The sequence below is a fragment of the Triticum aestivum genome, chromosome 6A (assembly GCF_018294505.1).
Source record: "Triticum aestivum cultivar Chinese Spring chromosome 6A, IWGSC CS RefSeq v2.1, whole genome shotgun sequence".
Lineage (NCBI taxonomy): Eukaryota > Viridiplantae > Streptophyta > Magnoliopsida > Poales > Poaceae > Triticum > Triticum aestivum.
In genome coordinates, this window is record NC_057809.1 from 601,378,876 (window position 1) to 601,387,920 (window position 9,045).

Consider the following 9,045-nt stretch of genomic DNA (forward strand, 5'->3'; position numbering starts at 1 on the left):
AAACACGTTTTTCCGTTTCCGAGAGGCACGGCCGTGATTCTCGCGATAGCGCACCCATGCCTCTCGCGAAAGCAAAACCGTGATTCTCGCGAAAAGAAAAAAAATAGAAAACTTATTTTTTTCCGTTTCCGAGAAGCACGACCGTGACTCTCGCAAAAAAGAAAAAAAAAGAAAATGTATTTTTTCGTGCAAATTTTTTTTCAAAATTTTTATCAAAAAGGCAAAGAAGACCGGTAGAAAACCAAAAAATCAAAAAAAAACTAGAAAAAAACATTTTAAAAGCCGAAAACGCGTGCGGAAAAATAAAAAAAATCCGAAGGGAACGCCCAGAGCGCGACATGTGACGAATGGCTGAGAACGCGATATGTGACGAATGGCTGAGAGCGCGTCAAGTAGCGCTGATCGTTGCGAGGCTTCCAAAGGAGCGCTCGTTAACTAATTGCTCTCCGTTTCCGTCTCCCACTGTCGCCACCCGCACTACTCGAGGATGAGCTCCCAGCCGGCGGCCATGGCGGACGCTGTACCAGCAACAGCAGTGACATCTCTCCTTATCGGACTCCTAGACGAGATCGTCGTCATCTGGGAGATCCTCGTCCGCCTCGACCCCAAATCGCTCCTCCGCTGCCGCGCCTGGTGTCGCGTCACCTCCGCTCGCTGCTTCCTCCTGGCGCACCACGCCCGCCAGCCCGCCTTGCCCATTTTGGCCGGCAGCCAATTAGCCCTCGGCGTCCACTGCCTTGACATCCTCGCCTTCGACCACCGAGCCACTGATTCCATGCAGCTCCATATTGTCGTCCGGCTTGACGGGTACTTTTATCTGGAATCCTCATGCGACGGCCTCCTCATCCTCTCCAATATCGCCAGGACTGCCTCTGGATCCTGCATCTTTATCTGCAACCCGGCCACGTGCGAGCACGCCTCCCTCCCGGAGCCACTGTGGGATTTCACCGTCTTGGGGATGTACCTGCATCCACCTACTAGCGAGTACCGGCTGCTACTGCAACGCTATGATATGGGCACATTTGAAGACCAAATTGACGGGTACTCCCTTCGTTTTTTTTATTTCGCATATAAGATTTGGTCAAAGTTAAACTACACAAAGTTTGACTAAATTTATATAAAAAAATATGAACATCTACAATATTAAAACTACATAGTATGAAATACATTTTGTGGTGCATCTGATAATATTGATTTCATATTGTCAATGTTTATATTTTTAATATAAAATTAGTCAAACTTTACAAAGCTTGACTTTGACCAAACCTTATATGCAGACTAAAAAGAAACAGAGGGAGTATGTCCTTCCGTTGGGCTCCTATCGGATTTCAAGTTCCGGCAGACCCTTGAGGTTCGAACACTTGAGTGCGCGCGGAGATCTCTCCCCTACCGATCTACGTCTAATCTCCTCGCGTGATCTAAGCTGAAAACAACGAACAACACAAGGGACACGAGGTTTATACTGGTTCGGGCCACCTTGTGGTGTAATACCCTACTCCAGTGTGTGGTGTGGTGAATTTCCTCAGGGGCTAATGATGAACAGTACAAGGGAAGAACAGCCTCACGAGAGGTGTTCTTGGGCTGGTGCGATGAACTGCTTTGGTGAGTTTAGTCGCCTCTCTCTCTCTCTGCTAGGGCTCTATCAGATCTCTAGATGTCTCTATGTGTCGATCCCCCTCTACTCTGTGGTGGCTAGTTCTATTTATAGAGACTCTGGGCCTCTCCCCAAATAATGAGCGGGAAGGGCGCCAACAATTGGCCATTTTGAAGGGGAACATATAGTACAAGTTATCCTGACCAGAGGTGGTCTTCGGCTGCCAAAAATACTGGTGATGATGTCGTCTTGGGCTCCACGGTGACCTCCGTCCTGCCGCTCTGCTGGTCTTGGTCTCGTTGCACCGGAATGGCAACCTTTGCCCGATGTCTTGGCCTGTGCTTGCCCCCTTTGCACCAAAGGGGAAACAAGGACACTGCGTAGGCCGGCGCCCGCCTGGTCTCGATCGTCATGGCTTGCGTCACGGGCTTCTCGCGAGGTATCCCTGCCTTGATCTCTCCGCCTCCTCACGAGCCTGCCTGATGAGGCTGCCTCTGAGGAAGCTTTCTGTCGTCCGTCCCACGAGGCTTGGCCCCTCGCGAGGGTCTTGAGTTTGAGCTGATGAAGATGGGTCGCGCTAGGCCCCCACTTGAGCCACGCCGCAGGCCGCAGGCAGGCAAGTCTGGGGACCCCCGTTCCCAGAACGCCGACATCTCCGACCAGCCACCGAGGTACATCGGGTGGCCGGGGACAGAGTCAAAGGTCTTCAACCTACCTGTCCAGGTGCATGATAGCCTACATTGGTACCCACTATATCACCACCTGAGTGAAAGCAAACCCATAATAGTATACGACATCATAGTTGAGTCGTTTCGGCACATGCATGCTCTAATTGTTCCCACCAAGTCATATATCTTTGAGATGGATGACACGCTCGCCATCTATTGCCATGATGATGACAACCACACTGTTGGTATATGGTTGTTGAAGAACTACGAGAGCGAGGTTTGGAGCTTAAAGTACCGGATCAGATTGCCGGTCGAAGAAATCAGTGGGCGGTTTGAAGGTTGTGATGACTCTTGGGATGTTAAACTTTGGAGTGTGAATGCTGCTTCTTCTAGGCATGGTGGTATGCTCTTGCTTGTCAGTTTTGGTCAGTGGGCGCTTCACATCGATACTCATGGCAAAATTATGTTGTGAACAAGCAAAGCCTTGTTCAGCAAAATTATGTGGTCAGTGGGCGCTTCACATCAACCCGTCGTGGTCTCCTAGACCTCCATATTTATGAATGTCGGCTCAAGCAAAGCCTTGTTCAACATACCTTTTTTCCAGCTCTTGAAGGTTATGTTGTGAACACCTTGGCCTTTCCTTTGAGTCTGATGGCTGTTGAGTGAGGTGGTGCTTCTTAACAGCCTCGGTTCCCACCTTATAGGTTGCAATATCTATGAATTGGATCAACCATGTGTCTGTTGGCCTCTTCTTTTTTGTTCATTGATGTATATAAATTATGATCAGAAGCTCTGACTGTTATATGCTTGTCTCCCTTGGCTGAAGTGAAAGATGTTATGTTGATGCTTTGCTCTGCTTTTGAAACTATTTTGCCCTGCTTTCGAAATATTTTCCACCCAATTTGCCTAATGTGTCTATTTTCTTGGCTGAGGAATTGACTTCACTAGTGGTGCCCTTTTTCTTGAATTGAAGAATTGACATTACCATTTCTATCTAGTGGTCTTCTTAATAGTCAATAGTAAGAACATGGTAGTCTGTTTCTACATTTCATTGAAACTAATGATGAACATAGGCAGATTATTTGTTGACTTGCATGCCGCATCTGATATTTTAGAAGACCTTGGAGTACTAGTAGTTAAATTAAATAGTTTACCATAGTCGACTACTCAATGAAATGTTCTCTCGTAATTCATTGTTTTTCATGCATCCATTGCATCTGGTCAGGTAGAGCTTATGGAGACTTTAAGCTGGTTATCTTTGTCTCAATCAAGGAGATTTAGTATTTTCTAGGAATTACTGGTACCGTAATCTGAAAAATCTATGGATACCATTTTGTGCTTTCATCAGGACACTATTTTTCTATTATGTTGTTTGGAATGACCTCTTACTATTTCCTATATCCTGCTATACATTTAAGGATTGGTGCTTCTTGTGATGCACAATCTGAACATAAGTTGAAGAAGCAAAACCTGTACGGATAAGCACAAGAAATGTTGGTCATTGTCAGGCCCAGGTTCCATAATTTTTTGTTCATGTCTCGAGCAGGAGAGCACAGGCCTGTTGTGTGGCAATACAGCTGTAGATTACTTTAGAATTTAGAAGTAAGGTGTAAAAGTAAGTTCCATCATCCAGATTAATTGATCTGGTACGTGTAACTGGCGATGGATCAAGAAGCCTCTTCACCTTAAACTGTATTGGGTGATGTTTGGTGCAAGTTTACATCCTCTATTTTTCAACGATCTGTAACCAATCACATTGAACTCAAATGTTCTGTAAGAGTAAGCTGAGGATGCATAGTAGTTCGAACATTGCAGAGTAGTAGTTGCACAGGCACTAGTTCTTACTGTACATCTATGCATTCTTCACCTAGTTATATTTCTCTCGCAGGTCATTGTATGCAGCCTTACCTAGTTACCTGACACTGATGTTATTTCAGTACCTGAATGTCGTTTTCAGGACTCTAGTCTACGTTGCACCTTGTTGGTGACTTTTACAAGCCGGCATGTGAAATCAAATACAAACTAATAGTTCACAGATTGTTATCGACCAGAGTAGAAAAAAATGCAGAAACATGCCTTGTTTTTCTCTTGCTAATATCGAACTGAAACACGCAATGAAAACTTGCCCAGGAGGAAGAAACCTAAGGTTGGTTAAGTCCACAGGGGCAGAAGACACTTTGGGTGGTTCTATACAATGTAGAAGCTGTTCTATACAGGCAGGCTACTGACACTGGTAGTAACCTAGTTGTGTCCAAAACCATCTGAACAAGGTTTAGTAACCAGTGTATTTTTCAGATGAGTCGACCAACATTGCAGCCTGCACATCATTAAACGCATGCTACTAGGAGTTGCAGTTTTTTTTCTAACGAAATAGATCCATAACACAAGATAAATATGGAAATCTAACACAACATAAACATGGAACTGCCTCCTGAATTTTGTATGTGCAAGACTTCACATGAAAGAACATTGTGTCTTATGTGACTACACTGAATGACCTTCATGGTAATTTGCAAGACATGAGGGACATGTAACATGCTGGTGTTATGGCCTGGAGGAAGACACATTTAAAATTTTCTGATTCTTGTTTGCAAGTTAATGGCTAAAGCCCATTTTTAGTTTTTCTGATTCTTCTTTGTACTGTCGCATCAAGTCTTGCATATTCTCTGGGGAAAAAATTGTGTATTGATTGAGTTCATATGAAACTGTAGTGGAATGGATCCTCATGGGCCTGGAGGACCAGGTTTGGGAGGCCCTCGATTTCTGGGTGGTACTCGCTCTGCTTATTGTGGGGCTGGCTTTGGTGGCTTCTTTGTATCCTGGTAAGTTGAATCCTCAGTTAGCAAATGGAAATTGAGAATTCACAATTTTTTTCCACCGGAATCATCAGTTTGTTAAGTTAACATCTCAAAAGGAAAAGAAGAAACAATTCATCCAGATAGTATAAGTGGCGAGGTGTACATTAGTGGTTTAGCTTTCTTTGCTCGAAGTTTTTTTTCTCTCTGTTTGAATCAGATATCTCTGATTCTCTGCAACTGAAGAATGTTTCTGTGCAGTTTCTACCTCTGTTGTTTCTGCCTGCTCCAAGGTTTCCTGGGCCAGGCGGCTCACCACCACCTTTCTGATAGCATGCCCAACATATCCACTAGGGCAAATAATGTACCGGGTTACAATTCTTGGCCTAAATGTTTGTTGAAGAGCTCACTGGGGTGAACACTCTGTTGAACCTGGGTTTCGTCTGTGTGTGTGTTTGTCGGACCTGCTTGCGGTGGCTGTGTGTGTGTGTTGTGTGGTTGGAACCTTGATACCTTTGTGCTCGGTGGTTGTTTTATTTATAAAGCAGGGCGAAAGCCTTTTCAGTAACACTCTGGCTGTTTGGAGTGTCCCTTGCTACATTATATACTCACTAGTGAAAACAATTGTCCTGTATCTCTTGGTGATCATTGTATTCAGTATTAGTTACATGGTACTGATGTTATTTTAGTGACCGATTGCAATTATCAGACCTGGTACTGATGTTATTGCCGCTGCTGTTTCTAGATGGTTTATGTACATTCAGTTCTTTACATCATTTTAAGTTTTTTTTACCACAGGTCTTCTACTTTTACTGTATGCTATTTGGAGGATGCAGCTGTTGATTAGATTATATTGGATCAAACCATACTGTAAACTTAATTTGTTTGACACATTTTTTACTCTATACATAGTTTTTTTGTTTATTGTGTACTATGTACAGACCAGGGTTGCATATAAGTAGAAGTTAGAGAATCCCCTCTCTATCAAGATAACAAATGGGCAGGTCTGCGTTTTCTCTTGGAAACAAAATTCAAAGCACAGGTGGACCGCATGAACACATGGCTAGAAAAACAAAGTAACGGCATCTCACCCGATCAAACCAAAATACTGTTTACATTTATTGATTATTCTGAACTTGGGATTGGAATTCTCCGATTTGAAGCATAACCTTAGTATCTAGACTGCGATGACATGTTAAAAACCATATGGGTTGAAATTCTGCAAAATTCACATAAAAATATCTTAATCAAAAAGGGCCTTATTTTTTGCAATTTGGTCTGCTACACCATCTTGTATACTGTCATAACAGAGCTGCCATTCTTTTCTTTTCAACAACTATCATACCCAATATTTTCCTACTTTATGAAGGCTAGTGGGACCTTCCGGAAAAACCTTGCGACATGTTGAAAACAACTTCTTGTTTTTTTTTCGGCGTGTGAAAACAACTTCTTGTTACGTCAATGGTTTCAGTAGTCGTTAAATTACTACTTTGATAATAAGAAATGACTAAGATTGTATGTCTTTCCTTGAGAACTTGTCTGCCTGTACACAAAATGTAAAGATTTACGATGTTCACATGATGATTCTTAGCTAAAATGGATCAGCACAGAAAATACGCAAACTATCGCACGACATGTCTCTAATACTAGTTTATTTACATAACGTACTGCTGTATTTCTGCCTCTAGATACAGATCGATGGTTGCGGTATCTGGTCAAAAGTGAGGAACCGGGATGTATATATCGGTTCTTTTTTTTGCGATATGCTTGCAGTCTTTACCTAACTCAAGGACAAGTGATTAGGATCGTTTCGTTCGAGACGTCGTCGTAGTTTCAACCATGTACAGTTTTAATTACAACAGTGCAAGACCGAAAACGTTCATGCACGATTTAGATACATCCATATTATGTTAATGGTAAGATGTAAACGGAATTTCGGAACAAACTTATATATGTTCTCTTGAAACCACTGTGAAGTCCCAACTTTCTCAACAGTACTTTTATTAGTAGTTCGGTGTACTCTGCTTTTACACCCCTGATGACAGAAACAGAGTCACCACAGGACAACTTCACACAAATTAATTCCTATTATTAGTGCTGGCCACTGGGCCGCTGATCTCAAGCTCGACTGCGTTGCCTCGACGGACTAGTGAGCGGAAGGCGGGACAGGCAGCGGGCGGTCGTGCGCCGGCAGGCTGTTGACCATGAAGGCCTTGTCTTCTTCCACGGTTGAAGGCCTTCCACCTCCATCGTTTTCTCCTGCCATATTCACAGACCATGCAAACAAACAACAGTCAGAACCAGGGAAATGACAGGAAAATGAAATGGTTTATCAATGGCAAGCAAACGGAGAAACAACAGAGGTAGATTACCAATGGTGGAGGAGTGGGCATGTGCAGTGGGGTAAGTCGGTGGCTGCATTCCGGGAGCAGATCCTCCTCCCCTGATGCGGCCGCCGCCGGTGTAGGGCTGGGCATGGCCGTCGACCACAAGCTGGCCGCAGACGAGCGCCAGAAGGACCAGAGCAGGGAATGCCTTGGACGCCATCTCTCTTGGTCTCTCACTTTGGTTTGATTGCGTGATTCTCTGCCTATGTGGTGCTCTGTGCAGACACAACTCGGCCGGGGTGTATATATAGCAAATTGGATATACATCCGTGCATGTGGCATCAAAGAGATTAACGGCTGCTAGTGCCTAGTTAGGCAATGGGGTTTGATTATCAATCAACCGTAGCCCGGAGAGGAGGAATCAGTATCTTGTAGGATATGAATGGAGGAGTCAGTATCTTGTAGCATATGAAAGGAGGAATCAGTATCTTGTAGCTCTGCGGGCAAGGCACACCACCTAGCTAGCCTCCAGTCTGGCATAACCATCTCGGCACAAGTTAGCCAAGTCTGCCAAGAAAATGTTGCACATGTGCGCGGATGTGGTGGTGTGCTGTCCGATGTACAGTAATATGAAAGAAGTTTTACAGGATTAATTAGGAGACCGTCCGTCTCTCCACCAATCGTGGGCGTTGGGGATTCTTAACCTTGACCTTGAAAAGTTTCGAGGGCTTTGCGGTTGAGATGGCCATGGTTGAAATGGAAGAAGTGGTTAAAATTTTGGGCCGACAAGGGCAAAACTGTGCAATAGCGCGAACATGGACCTATTTTAAGCTTGCACTGCCATTGTCTTTGGCAATGGAGAGACAACATCATTTTGAAAATCACCGTGGCTGCAAAGCTCAAAACCGATTTATTTATTTATTTATTGCGGGAAAACATCCCATCTATTCATCTTCGAAGATGGCGGTACAACAAACACCAGAAATAATAAAAATTACATCCAGATCCATACATCACCTAGCGACGACTACAAGCACTGAAGCGAGCCGAAGGCGCGCCGTCGTCATCGCCCCTCCATCACCGGAGCCGGGCAAAACTTGTTGTAGTAGAAAGTCGGAAAGTCGTCATGCTAAGGCCCCATAGGACCAGCGCACCAGAATAGCAACCGTCGTAGATGAAGAGTAGCGTAAATCGGAAAGATCCAACCTGAAAACACACGAATCGTAGACGAACAGATCCAAGCAAATCCACCAAGGACAAATCTGCCGGAGACACACGCCCACCGACGATGCTAAACGCACCACCGAAACGGGGGCTAGGTGAGAGTACCTTATTCCATCTTCAATGAGCCGCCGCCGTCTCGCCTTTCCGAGCCGAACACAAATCCTAACAAATCGTGAAGGCACATCTAAAAACGGAGCCCTCCCACAGGCAAGGGCCGGGATCCGCCGCGCTCCCATAACCCTAAGGCCACCAGAGACGAGGCGGACCGGCGCCGGCACCGGTGGGAGGCAGAGGAACCCTGAAAGCTCAAAACTGATTGACAGCCCTTATCTTTGATGCCCAACAAAGAAGGCATTGAAGCGTCAAGCAGGCCATTGAGGAGAACGTTTGGATTGCAAAGATTAACTTGAATGGTGGAAAATGTGGGTGATCGTGGT

The 9,045-nt window shown here is 44.7% G+C and overlaps 1 long non-coding RNA gene across 2 annotated transcripts in view; it reads right to left on the reverse strand.

Annotated features, from left to right (window-relative positions):
• Positions 1–7,029: 7,029 nt before the first annotated feature.
• The window catches only part of LOC123131278 (uncharacterized), an 8,020-nt gene continuing 6,004 nt past the window's right edge, over positions 7,030–9,045 (reverse strand). Inside the window, exons 1-2 of one of the 2 annotated variants that reach the window (XR_006464129.1) lie at positions 7,430–7,671; positions 7,030–7,316 (exon numbers count right to left, since the gene is read on the reverse strand). This is a non-coding gene — a long non-coding RNA (uncharacterized lncRNA). Of the gene's footprint in view, positions 7,317–7,429; positions 7,672–9,045 lie in introns of those variants that run through there. The other variant, XR_006464128.1, reaches the window with a different exon arrangement.